Here is a 14,383-nt window from a genome sequence, read left to right on the forward strand (position 1 = left end):
GCCTTATATGTTGTAGACATATGGCGGGTCTGGGCACGCGCCGGGCGGGCTCCCGCTGGGTCCCGGGGCGTGACAGTTGTACCGGTACACTTGTGGTGAATTGCAAACCCGAGGCTCGGGTTTGCATTTTCGTGGGATTTGTACCGGTACACTTGCCCATGTACCAGTACACTTTGGCAGTTTCTGAACTATTGGAACTGCAGGCGTGTTTTTGCATTGTGGCCTATCTATATGTAACCCCACGCCCCTTGGACCTCCCCCTAAGCTTGGAACAGCAAGAGAGAAGGTAAGGGGACCCTCCACTTCATTCCTTCCATCTTCTTTTGATTTATTGGGATTTTTGAAGATTAAACTCTTCTTTTTGCTTTCTTCTCTTTATTGGTGCCATTTCCACCATTGGAGAAGCCTTGGCTTGGTGTTTGGAACTTGTGGGAGGGATTGTACTCAACCCTAGAGGACTCTAGGCTTGGTTTGAAGCTTCTAAGAGGTTGGTAGCATGTTTCTTTCATCTAAATTCTAGTTTTGATGCTTTAAACTAGGTGAAACCCTAGATTTGAGATTTAGGGTTAGAATTGGGGATTTTTGAGTTGAGGCTTTTTGATCTTAATTGATTGACTTAGAACCTTCCTTTAGGTTGGTTTTGAAGGATTGTTGCTCTCTTTGGGAGATCAAGAGACATTTTCACCATTTTCGGTGAGTTTTTGCCCTTATGCTTGTGTTGTTTAATGTTCGAACCTAGCATTATTCGTAACGTTCGTGTATCCTTCCTTTTGTTACCTTTAGGATACTAGGAGAGTGGTGGACACCTTCGTCCGAGCAAACGAAGAGTTTCATGAAGTCACGGTGGGTTTGCCTTCATTGGAATAGGAGCAAACTTCTCCTAAGTGGTTAAATATTTTCGTTTCATCGCATCGCATGCATATCCATGCTAGATAGAATTTATGTGAATTTTAGAATGCTTAAAATGCATGTGTTATGTATTATGAAAATTCATCTCTCTATAGTAGAGCCTTATGTGGATTAATCATGCATGTGAGTAGCATTCTTCTTGGGCATTGGAAACATGTCTCGTATGACGAAAATGACTCTAATTATGTATTCTTGAATACTAAACTCATGCTTGGACTTGGTAAACAAAAGTGCCATAAAGGGGCACCGACTTAGTAAACTGTGAAACTGCAACATAGAGGTATAGTGATAGACTATTGTGACATCTACTATATTCCATATTTTAGACATGATGACATAGTGATAGGCCATTGAGACATATGTTATATTCCATGTTTTAGACATGAGGACTTGAAACTCGAGACAGACTTATATGCTTACTTACCTTTGTGCTCATTCGCACATGCTTGTGAGGGTAGCTCCCTACAAGCCGGCACTCCGGAGATAGCCATCGCGATACATACTCGCCGTGCGGGATTGGGCGCCGAAGTGGATTGCCGTGGGCAAGACTCATTCCTATAGTGGGGATGTTGATTACCACGGGGCCATTAGGCACGGCACAGGCCAAACAGCCTACGGGTGGGTTTTCAGGCCAGACAGCCTTCGGACGGGTCTTACAGGATTGGAACTATATGTAGTTGATATGCCAAGTAGACTTGACTAGAATAGTAAACAATGATACCTTACTATTTCCGTTGTGGATATTATGTCGGTTGCATCCTCATGCTTATTCCTGTTAGCATAGCTTTCTTACTTGTGCAAATCATGCTAAGTAGAGACTTCATGCTATAGCAAGCATTCATGTTTATTTATTTGCGGTTCATTTTGGTTATTGCTCGCTTCTACTTACTTGCTTAGTTTTGGGCCTAGTGGCGCTTTTCACTGAAGTCAGTAATTGCCCACTGGGAACTATTATTTAATAGTTCTCACGCCCTCTGTTGATGTCTTTTTCAGAGCCTTCAGCACCGGCGGAGGCACGGGATCGCGGCAAGGGAGTCACATAGCTAGTTAGCGTGAAGCTTACTTTTGCTCCTAGGTGGTCTACTCTCTTTTTGTGTTCTTGGTGAGAGAGAGTTTTGTTACCATGTATAGAGACCACCATTGTACCACTTATAGCACTCGTATTCGGATTTTTGTTGTTCTATTTTATGGTTTAATTTAGTTGATTTTAGCTTTTGTTGTACTCTCCTGTTGTAGAATCTAGTAGTACTTTACTCTGATATCACTAGATCTCTTTGTATTATTGTTTTATTTATTGCTTTATCGTAGACGGCTTATATGTTTTAGACATATGGCGGGTCTGGACACGTGCCGGGCGGGCTTCCACTGGGCCCCGGGGTGTGACAAGGCTGCACCCCAACAAGATTGACTGTCCATGATGGTTAACACCAACGAAAGAAGCAAATGGCATATCGTACTTATTTGTTAGATACGTCGAAGACATTGCGAAGACATTGCGAAGCCGAGCATCTGCCCAAAAGACGTTGCGAAGTCAAGAATCATCGTCTAGATCTATGGCATAAAAAAAGTTTACATTTCTCTCTTGCATTTCTCTAAAATAATTACAAATTGCCTCGCCGTCACCTTACAAATTGCCTCGCCGTCACCTTCACCAAGTCGTAACCGACGAACTTTTTCAATATAATTACGAGCATCCTTCTCTCCAAATGTTAATGTGACGCACTGGACCTTGCAAACTATGGGGTTCGAGTGATTGAATGGGTTATGAGCTTTTCTAGACTTTCTGGTAGGTCGTTGAGAGTGTTGCGACCTATGGTTCGAGTCCCGAGAATGGTGGTTTAAAACCTTGCATCAAAATCCAAAAAGTTGGATTTTTGGTCAGCTTTCGGGTAGCCTTCTGCAGGCTGTGTACCGGTACGGGCTTGATGGCTATACCGGTACGGGCCCGCGTACCGGTACACAGACAGCTTTTCGGCCAAACCCGAGGCTCGGGTTTGCGTTTTCGTGGGTTGTGTACCGGTACACAAACCCGTGTACCGGTACGCAGTGCAGTTTGGGCTGTTTCGTGGAGGGGTGTTTTTGCAATTGTTGCAACACCTATATATAACACCCCAGCCCCCTTTGAGAGCTCTCTTAAGCTCAGACCTGTGGAGAAAAGGTGAGAACTCTTCCCCTTTGGATTCTTCTCCATTTTTGATGGTTTTCTTTGTGGGTTTTGATCTCTTTCTCCTTCTCCTTCTTGCTTTTGTGGGTTTTCCACCATTGGAGAAGCTTGAGATCTTGGTTGGAGCTTATTTGAGGATCACCCTTCAACCCTAGCTGACTTTGGACTTGGTTTGAGGCTATATAAGAGGTTAGTAACATGTATTTTTCATTTGATACATGTTTTGTTGGATTTGGTTAGAGGAAACCTTAGATTTCGAATTTTAGGGTTAGAAATGGGGATTTTTGATTTGAGGGCTTCGAAACCAAATTGATGGGTTTAGAACTTTTGTTTAGGTTAGATTGGAAGGACTCTAACTCCCATTGGAGATCGTGAGAACCTCCTTCGCAATCGGTAAGTTTTCTCCAACCCTAGCTTGAGAAGCTTAATGATTGAGCTATTTGCTCTTCGTTTCGTTTGGGTGACCCTATTTTTGATGTTTCTAGGGTACTAGGAAGCTTGTGGATACCTTCGTTCGGCGAAACGAAGAAGTCGATTTTGGTGGGTTTGACTTCATGAAAATGGGGCAAAATGGCCCCTATGCCTTCTAAACTTTTCGTAAAGTATTCTTGAATGCAAATTCATGCTAAACATGATTTATGTGAATTTTAGAACACTTAACATGCATGCCTCATGTATCGTAAAATGTTACCGTCGCGCATATATAGGACTTAGGAGTGGTATAGATGCATGCATTGTGGATAGCTGTTTTGGGTTTTGCAAGCGTTGGAGAGACATGTCTTCGTGGCGCCGGATACTAGAATTTGAGGCGTGGAACGACTGAGGCATCCACCTGATACATATTAGCATTGCCGGGGATGGCTTGCGGACTCGGTTGAACATAAAGTGTCATAAGAGGGGCATTGGAGATGGGTTGTACGTAAATATGTAAAACTGGCAACTTAAGAGAGGCATGATGATGCTAGGCCATGTACATGCGTGGCTATATTCCGATGGTTAGGAGGGACATGATGGCCGAGCATAGAGACCGGTTAGGCTGGGATTAAAGACGTGAATATGAGGTTCTATGGTCTTTAGACATGAGGCGTTGGGGTTACGTTGAGACCAGGATCATTGGCGTTGCTTGCCGAGGTTGGTGCTCATTTCGCAGCGCAAATGGCTTGGGTGGGTACGTCTTGCTCGCCCTACGCAAGCTAGCGATTCCGGCCGGAGACTGAGCTCACGCGGACAATGCCCCGGATGCCGCCCTTCGCAAGGAGGATCTCGGACGCGCGGCCGAGAACGTGGGACTGCCGGTGGGGGAGGCTCATTCCCTAGAGTGGGGAGTTTGGACTACCCGACCGTCGATTACGGCACCGGGCGCAGGCCAGGACGAGGGCGTCAGGTGGCGAGGTCGCTTACTGAGTGATTGGACTGTGGACGTGAGGGCAGGACAGTAGCTATGGTGAACTTTAAAAGCTCTTATTAAGAGTTGGACTGGACTGGAGATACGTAAATCCAGATGACAGTGCTTTACTGGAGTGTTTTTGCATCGGAGGAGCATCGGATTGAGTTGCATTTGCTGATGCTGTATGCATGTCATACAGCGATGCGCAGGTGTACGATTCGACGAATCGTTGCTTTCATTGCTGGTATGCAAATCATGCTAAGTAGAGACTCTATGTTATAGTAAGTTACATTTTACTTACCTTTCGCTTTACTACATTGTTAGTCACTGACCTCTTTTCATAGCTTTTGGGCCTTGTGGCGCAGTTCACTGAAGTCAGTAATTGCCCACTGGGAACTATTTTCAATAGTTCTCACGCCCCATGTTTTTTGGTTTTCTTTCAGAGCCTTCTGCACCGGCGGAGGCACGGGATCGCGGCAAGGGGATCGCTTAGCTAGCTAGCGAGGAGCGGTACTTTGCCTAGGTGGTTTACTCTTTTTTTTTTGTAGTTGAGAGAGAGTGAGAGATTTTGTATCCATGTATAGAGACCACCTATGTATCTACCTATAGCACTTGTATCAGGGATTTTTTTGNTCCGTTAAAGACTGAAGTCACTTTTCGCGGTGATCCGGGTTTTGATTCGTTCATTCATCTTCGCTCGTTATTAGCTTTACTTGGCGTTTATTTATTTGTACTTACGAACGATATCGTATTTCAGAGATGAATCGTACTAAACGTGTTCATTCTTTCGATACGATTGTCCTTATTCGTACTCATACGTTGGTTGTATTACAGGTGTTGCCTTTATCATTCTATAGTAACAAATGATAAGATCAGTTCAGATGAACCGTATAGTTGATGTATATCAAGGTTAGGACATTCTGGGCACAGTGCGGGGCGGGGCTTTGGTGATGGTTAAACCGTGCTAAGCCGGCGCCGCTGTCTGGCGGCTTGCCTGTCGTGAGGGGTGACAGGCGGGTTCCGAGTTGGTGTCCTTACACATGTTCTTAAGTGGGTCCTGAAATTTAAGATTTGTATGTGTAAGTCGTTCCCGTGTTTGTCACGGTTGTTGTTCTTCTCGTTCATTAGGTGCTCTATATGTTCACTTTATTTCTCTCATGAAATGATTGATAATGTAATCAATGTAAGTAATGTAGTAAAAAGTAGGTTTTATGTATCGAGAGGTTGGAGTGGATGTTCTTAGAGAGAGTTATGTATCCACTGATTACGTTTTTCCTTTCGATGATACGATGGTGCCAGAGTGACCAGCCCGCGCTGCGGGAACGGCGCCAGGAGAGAGACGTCGGGGCTTGGATGGTGACCTTTATCTCACCCCACTCTTGATAGAAGGTATCAAGGGTCACCCGAGCCGGCGGCTGGGACGGCTAGAGGGGTGATCCAGGTTCACCCGTGTTCATTGTTGTCTATCTAACTATCTATACATAGACTTTCGACATTCACGTCATCATCCTTTTGATACGATGATACGGGTATTAGTACTTATACTTACGTACGCAGTATATTATTCCAAATGATGGTTCGATTGTTTAAGCTAGGTACAAGCTTATCATTACAAGTTACTGTAAGTATTTGGAAATTGGAAAAGTAAATGGGTTAGATACCGCTCCGGGATCCCGAGCGGGTACTGAGTGGAAGTTTAGGGTTTCACCCCTCCCTCGAGGTTCACGTGGGTTCGGGCCCTGGCAGACGCCTGGAGGTACACCAGGCCTGGAGGTACACCAGGCCTGGAGGTTCACCAGGATCAGCGCGCTGTGAGGCCTCATGAGCTGCTGTTAGGGGAGGTACACCCCTAACCTACCGATACGGTAGGATTTGCGTCTGACACTCGATCTAGATAGGAGAGGTTTACTCCTGTGAGATGTTGATCTCAATTATGGGTTGGTTTAGGGGAGGTTCACTCCTGCGGGATGTGTTCCCAGTTGCTGATAGCGCCTTAGTAGCCAAGGGCTGTAAGTATGTTACAATAAATCAAAAGATTTAAGTAACAAGTGTTCCGTAAGAGATTCCCTAGGCGGATAGGGATCCAGGTAGCTGGAGATCACAAGAAATGTGATGTAATTACGGTGAGCAATAGTAAGGTACAAACCTACAGTGAGCAAACAAGAAATTGTTATTGTGATGAAAGATACAGTAGTTATGGGGGTAGCCCAAGTAGAGAAAAGAAAGCGTGATATCCTAAGTGCAGAGCTGGGTTAGGAGTGGATAGATTCAATGGTTCGCAAGGTTCATGTGATCCAATAGTTAATCTTTCGTATTCCTTAACTCGATGATACGTTGGGATGTTACGTTGTACTTCTCTACTCTAATTTACGTTAGATTCTGTATCTTTCCTCAAGCTTTCAAAGCCTACTGTGGGGGGTGGAAAATAGTTACATCTCCGAAACCTTTAAGAACAGCCGCTCGAAGCGTTTTTCCGAAATCGGAAGGAGCGGGCTTAGTTACGATCGGGCCGGGTTAAAACGGCTCTTGAGGTGCAGCCAAGCGGCTTACGGTTTTAGCTGAAGCGGGGGCGCAAAACCCTGGATTGTTATCCCAAAGGTTCCGAAGTTTACTCTAGTTAGAGTATGTAAATGTTTTTGGAGTAAAACCTTGGGATCTAAACGTGGATATCGTTTAGTGGGGTATTTAGGGATCTAAGAACCCTAACTAGATAAATCTTCGAACGAATCCCAGGTAAACTGGGTAAGGTTCCGTATTTTGGGTTTTTGGGATTCAAGATCTTCGATCCCAAATCATCGAATGGAGTTCTCGATGAGGTTACCCTTCTCCTCTCCCTCAACCTCCACGAGTTTCGGAAGGAGAACTAGAGGAAGGAGAAGAGGAAGGAATAGAAGGAGAAGAAAAGGAAGGAGAGGAAGAACAAGAAGAAGAGGAAGAAAGGAAAGATCTCTCTCTCTCTCTCTTTACTCTCACTCTCTCTCCTTTACTCTCTCACACTCCCTCTCTCTCCCGAGTCGGGTGAGTTTATTTACGGTAAAACGTGTTTTCGGGGAGTTGAAAATGGGGACACGTGACGGGAATGACCCGTCAAAAGCGCGCCTCTCTGGCCAGAGGGGCTGAACCCTGGCCAGGGGCTCTCGAAGGGAGCCCGCGTGCGCAAGCCCTTGGCCAGAGAGGGGCCCTCTGGCCAGGAGCCCTCTGGCCAGGAGTGGACTCTCTGGCCAGGGGCTCTCGAATTAAAAGTCCTGAATCGGTTAAAAACCGTAGAGAGCGTCCCTGGTGCAAGCCCTTGGCCAGGGAGTGGTGGTCCCTGGCCAACGTAGTACGTTGGGGCGTTGTGGGCCGGCTCCCTTGGCCAGAGAGTGGACGTCTCTGGCCAGGGGCTCTCGTTGAAGACGGGTTACTACGGTAAACGGAGTAAACGAGAGCGCCTGAGTTGAGGTTCCGTGAAAAACATGAAACCTGTAAGAGTTGAGGGTGTTTCCCATATGAAAGCTGTTAATCGGCTAGGACCTACTTCATGTTAAGAGCGTAAAGCTCTTAAGTGAAGGAATGTAGGAGGGGAGGAATTTTCCTCAAAGCAGGAGCTTTACTTGTTAAAGGATTGAAAGTGAATTTGAGTATGGAGTGAGGAGTTTATCTACTCCTACCACAAAAGAGTAGTCGAGGAGCTCAAGGGTACACCGAAGCGCTAGTAGCACTAACGAGGTGGTTTAAAAGTGTATCCCCTAAAGAGCTAAGGAGTCGAAAGCGTGGAGAGCCCGCTATTGTGGGTGGCCTTTGAGAAGTATCGAGTTCAGAAGAACTTCAAGGCCGCCAAGTATATCGTAGCGCACGAGCCCCAGCACTTACATGAACGCCTCTAACCTCTGTACTTTGTGTAACACGTGTAGGCGTTCAAAGCCGCCGTTTCGTTCGGCTATGCGGTGGCACGGCTGAGCGAGGTTATAGAGTATACCGGGTTACATGGCCCCTGAATCGAAAGGGGCGTGAGGTTTGGCGAAGTGTGGGGCGTACCCGCTTTGGAAGTTCTTGTGCGCCAGTGGGTGGCGTTTAAGATATAGAGCTGCCGCGGATAGGCGTATTGAAACAACAGAACTGAAGCGGCACTCGTTAGAAAACGCTCGTTCCGCCTGAAAGAGGAGGCGAAGAGCGTTGTGTAGGCCCGGCTTGAGGCGTGCAAGCGGTTGTAGCGAGGTCACATATCCTCTAGCTGTGCAGGCGGGCATTTCTCGGAGCTTGCCACGGTAGAGGTGTGATCGTACTATTGACAACAACATCCGCTTGAGCCGGTATCCATCCGCCAGTGTGGTTGAAGGGAATATCAGTTACTGTGTGCGAGCGTTGTATAGGAGGTCTCAAACTTAACAAGAGAGACAAACAGGTAGCCAGACCCCTACTTTACGCCACGATTTTAGCTCAGCGCACGGTTCCCGAGGAACGTCCGAAAAGGTCTTCACCCTTCACTTGGCCCCCAGCGCTAGGCTGTGCTAGCTAAAGCCGTGGGGCAGATCAGAGTGATAGAGCAGCTCTATATGGACGCGATTGAACAGTGGGCTGGTGCACCACACCTATCCGTTCTTTACTCGGCTGAATCAATTAGCCAGGTGTTAATGGGTCTAACGTAGCACCGGCGGGCAACTCGCTCCGTTCGGCTGGTGCTTCAGGTAGCTATATAGGAGGGTAAAGGTTTGCCCCTAACCATCCGAAACTTCGAAAGGGCGACCTTTAGCTGCGAGACGGAAGTGAACAACCGTGCAATTCGTAAAGCGGTGTTTCGCGGGTTATAGTGGGAAGTAAGGGCCGGTGGTTATTACGTAAAAGTTAGGAGCTATGTAAAACCACGGCGGACCCACTAGTCGTATGCCTCTAGATACACGAAGAACATCTTAGTTAAGCGCTTCGAGAGGTAGAAAGCCGTGTGTGGTAGCTAAAGATTTGGCTTCGCGTGGTAGCCGCAAATATGACTTTAGCGGCGGAGCGGGAAGGAGCTATAAAGCGGCGTGGAAAACCTCAAGACCCAGACGCCCAACGTCTGGAAATTAGGAGAGGTTGTTCCAGCCAACCTGTTGCTCACGGTAGTCGACTCAGCCCTGGAGCCCTCGTTGGTGAAGTTCCAGGTTAGCGAGGTATAGGTCGGTGTCTCCACAAACGACCCATTGTAGTTTACACTCCAAGAAGTGGCTGAAGGATGAATCACGCAGGCGCTGGTGTAAACGGAAGGGCCCCACCATCTCCTATAGCTGTAGTATTAGGAAATTGTCGAGGTTGGTGGCGGCGACTGCGTATAACTCGAGGAAGACTCACTTGTTCATGAAATTCGAGAACACCAGCCATATCTAGAGTGTCACCCGTGGTATATTTATCACGGAGGTGTCTAAATTCCGCTTATAGTGGCGGCGATCGAGGTTTAGTACCTACCCCATCAAGAAGAGCATCGAGAAGTCAACCGCCCTACGCATCCGTTAGTGGAAGGGCAAAACGTAGTTGTGTGTGGGGTTGGGTTCTATCCTCCGTAGTGATATTTGGTGTTTCAGAAGCGGGACGTGGCCATCTCGCTCGTGGCCTCAGCTTCAGTTAGAAACGAAGTTGAGAAACTTTGAGGCCAGCGTAAGAAGCGAGGTTTGCTTGAACCACGGAAAGACCCAATCTGCTCATTCACCTTAGTGATAGAAACTTTTCGGAAGGTGTTTGGCGGATATCATCGGGCGATTCGGGTGCTTCGAAGCTTGGAGGCACTGTAAGCAGCCCGCGCCGGTTAGGAACTAACGGAGTTGAAAGGAGCCCAGATGTCTTTGAGGTGGGCGCCTTTAATGTACGGGATCTTTACGCTGAAGAGCCTCGGTCTTCAGTGTGAAGAAGTTGAATCGTATATCGAAGAGGAGAGCTTCCTGAACTTCGTGATAGGAGTTTACGAGCCGTACAAGGAGCAGTGATGCTCTTATCTGGTTATACAGCAGATACTTCTGGTGCTGTTTAGCTAGGTTTATGAAGAACTTCTGTGCCAAGTAGTTCAGGTATTTGCGGCGACCTCGCAAGCACTCGGGTTTACCGTACTGGCACTTAAGCATTACAGGTATGGCGCATGCTTTACGCCAGAAGACGTGCAGGAGGCCGAACTAGAAGTTAACCACCATCGGCCTGACGTTCAGATAGAAGCTCATGTGCGTGCTGGGAACGTTGACTAGTTTGTTCAGTAGCTAAGCCCCATCACCCATGAACAAGAACTAGCACTGAGACAAGTTAAGAGCCATCAGGTGCGTCTCAGCTTTGCTAGGCAGGAAGAAGGCATGTTTGTTGTGGCCCCGAGGGGTGCCACTATGTGACCCGGCCTATTTAACGAACAGCTCCTCCAGAACGTCAACTGAGGAGTTGAGGAAGTCAAGGCGGCCGCGGTAAGCCATGCCCCGGAAGCTCTAGCCACGCCACGGCCCTTAGTTCAGATACTGCTTGAGCTAGAGGGCTAGGCCGCCATAGGGGCCGTTGAGGTGCCCTTTGTGTAGGCCCTTGAGGGCGTGGTGGTTATCGAGAAGGTTACAACCACTGGGAACTATTATTTAATAGTTCTCACGCCCTCTGTTGATGTCTTTTTCAGAGCCTTCAGCACCGGCGGAGGCACGGGATCGCGGCAAGGGAGTCATATAGCTAGTTAGCGCGGAGCTTACTTTTGCTCCTAGCTGGTCTACTCTCTTTTTGTGTTCTTGGTGAGAGAGAATTTTGTTACCATGTATAGAGACCACCATTGTACCACTTATAGCACTCGTATTCGAATTTTTGTTGTTCTACTTTATGGTTTAATTTAGTGGATTTTAGCTTTTGTTGTACTCTCCTGTTGTAGAATCTAGTAGTTCTTTACTCTGATATCACTAGATCTCTTTGTATTATTGTTTTATTTATTGCTTTATCATAGACGGCTTATATGTTTTAGACATATGGCGGGTCTGGACACGTGCCGGGCGCACTTCCGCTGGGCCCCGGGGTGTGACAAGGCTGTACCCCAACAAGATTGACTGTCCATAATGGTTAACACCAACGAAAGAAGCAAATGGCATATCGTACTTATTTGTTAGATACGTCGAAGACATTGCGAAGCCGAGCATCTACCCAAAAGACATTGCAAAGTCGAGAATCATCGTCTAGATCTATGGCATAAAAAAGTTTACATTTCTCTCTTGCATTTCTCTAAAATAATTACAAATTGCCTCGTCATCACCTTACAAATTGCCTCGCCGTCACCTTCACCAAGTCGTAACCGACGAACTTTTTCAATATAATTACGAGCATCCTTCTCTCCAAATATTAAGTTTTCATACCCGCCAGGTTCAACGGCAATAGAATTAAAAGTTTTATTCAATCTAATTCCAACACGATCATTAAGATTAAGCCGCCTCTTGATGCTTGGATCTATAACTCGATTGTAGGGAAAAAATCGAGACTTATAAGGACTTACGACGTGATTATGCTCAAGTACAATTTTACTTATTACACAAGATGAATCCGCATTTATACCACATTTATCCTCGCAAGACAGTTCGTCTTCACCACCGATGGACGAGGACGAAGATTCGTCACGGTCCGATACATTTTTTCATGACGAGAGCATGCGATTATTACATACGTAGCCTTTCCATTAGTCATTTTAGTTGTCCTCTTTACAACTCCAAATCCTAATTCTTGTGCATAATGCTTATAGAAATTAAAAACGGCTTCAAAATTGATAAAAGATATTCCAATTTCTGGTGCCGAAATATTTACGTCTCTGACCTTACTATTTCTTTCTTCATTAATCTCAAAAATTTTCAATTCAAATAATCAGTCAACCCAGAAATTTAACAAAATTGCTCACCTGTAAGACATCACATGCAGTCGAAATACAAAATTGGAATAATGGTGAGCGAGCAAACTATTTATCAGAATCCATACATCTAAATTAATAATGTATACACCACATTCTACTATGCCCTAAAAATGAATCATTGCGGCAAAACAAAATAATACAAGTATTTTATTATAAGTACACCCTAAACGTTTTAGTTAGTGCACGACAAATGTGAAGACAAAGAACTCCAATGAGATAGTCGCAACTTAGAAGTCTTGTTCTTAAAACTGATAAGATAATGCTCACTTGCATTACAAGCCATTCACACATCATATAAAAGAGACATAAGTTTTTGCAGCTCAAGGACAAGCATCATATACTGGAAGTAATTGGACAGTGTGGACGAGAAATAAGGAATCACAGCTAGTATCTTGAGCACACTTGTTAGGCAATTATGCGTAAAAAATGAATAGTTGGACTTTCATGTTCTACAGAATATTGAACTGATCAACCTATTTGAATTGGCTAGTGAATTGGCCTCGCTAGTTCCAAGATAAAAATATTTCAGCATCAGTACAGGAAGGGCAATAAATTTGCAAAATCAAGTTTGAGAAATCACTTATATATTTTATTTAGGATGCATCTAAACAGATGTAAGTAAAACAATGCTGACAAAGGCCAAGTTCATTATATATACTTCAGTAGTAAACTAGTTAGTTGTCATTGTCATTAGGACTGAAACTCTTAAATTCGAAACTTTTTTCAACCTAGGAGTAAACTGCACCACGGGTTCTCGACCTTTTAGCATAGTTTTACTTTGGTCACGAACATTTCAATTGTTAAATTGGATCTCTAGCATTTGGTTGTGTCCCAATTTTACCTTTTTCACTTAAATTCCTCCATCTTCTCACGTTCATCATTACCTTATACACTCAAAAGTATAACATTATTAAAAAAGAAACCACTTCCATTAAACATCAAAGATCGCTAATTCTCTGCGATCCAATGCTTACAACATCACAATCAACTAATCTATAATAACTATAACACGAACCCAAGTTACACACATCCACTGAGAAATAGAGAGGGGAGATTTACCAAATGCAAGATGCTTATCAAGGCGCCATCCGCATGCGGGGACTTGGACACCGAATCAAACACGAAGTTCCCCTCGCCAACGCCAACTCCGCAAGAAGCATCACATCGGAAGTAACCTGAAGCCTACCCAAACCAGCGCTTTCCCTTTCAGAAACAACGAGTCAAAAAAGAAGTTCCCCTTGCTCTCGCTCTCACTCTCGCTCTCGCTCTCGCTCTCGCTCTCTCTCGCGGAGGTCGCCTCTTTCTCGCTCGCACTCTCTCTCTCACACTCGCTCGCAGGGCACAAAGCAACAAAGAGAAAAATAGAGGGACTGTGAGGGCACAGAAAAAAACAGAGGGAAAGCGTGAGGGGAAAAAAATGGGGAGTGACCTTATCATTCTTTTTTTTTTTTTTTTTCTAAACCAAATTAATCTCAGCCATTAGATTTAGAAGGTGTAGGATGTACAACCCATGTGGGGTTGTACCATTAGGACGACTCTTTAATTATCGTTTGGTTCGGGGATAAGCAAAAAGTGGCTATTCCAGGGATAGGTATAATTTGAGATATAAGCGGGGATTAGATCAATTTTGCGTTGATGAAAATTAGTTTATTCCTGAGATAAGAAAAATAGCTTATGTTAGGTACAGTATGAAATAGGAAAATGATGAGTGGGTAGCTATAAAATAAAAAATAATAATATTACCCTCTCATTATATTTGAATTTTAATTTTTAATTTTTATTTTTAATTATAAATTTAACTTTTAAATTTCAAAATTTAAATTAAAATTAAAATTTAAAATCTCAAATTTTAAATTCAATTTAAATTTTAAGTTTCAAACTTTAAATTTAAGATCAAATTTAAATTAAAAATATTAAAATATCAAAATTTAATTTAAAATTTAAAATTGGAACTTAGAATTATGAACTTAATTTTGAGATTACAATTTTAAATTTTAAATTTAAATTTAAATTTAAATATTAATATTTTAAATTTTAAATAAGAATAGGGTGGAAACAATTAATA

Source organism: Ananas comosus, linkage group 7 (assembly GCF_001540865.1).
Source record: "Ananas comosus cultivar F153 linkage group 7, ASM154086v1, whole genome shotgun sequence".
In the NCBI taxonomy this organism is placed as follows: Eukaryota; Viridiplantae; Streptophyta; class Magnoliopsida; order Poales; family Bromeliaceae; genus Ananas; species Ananas comosus.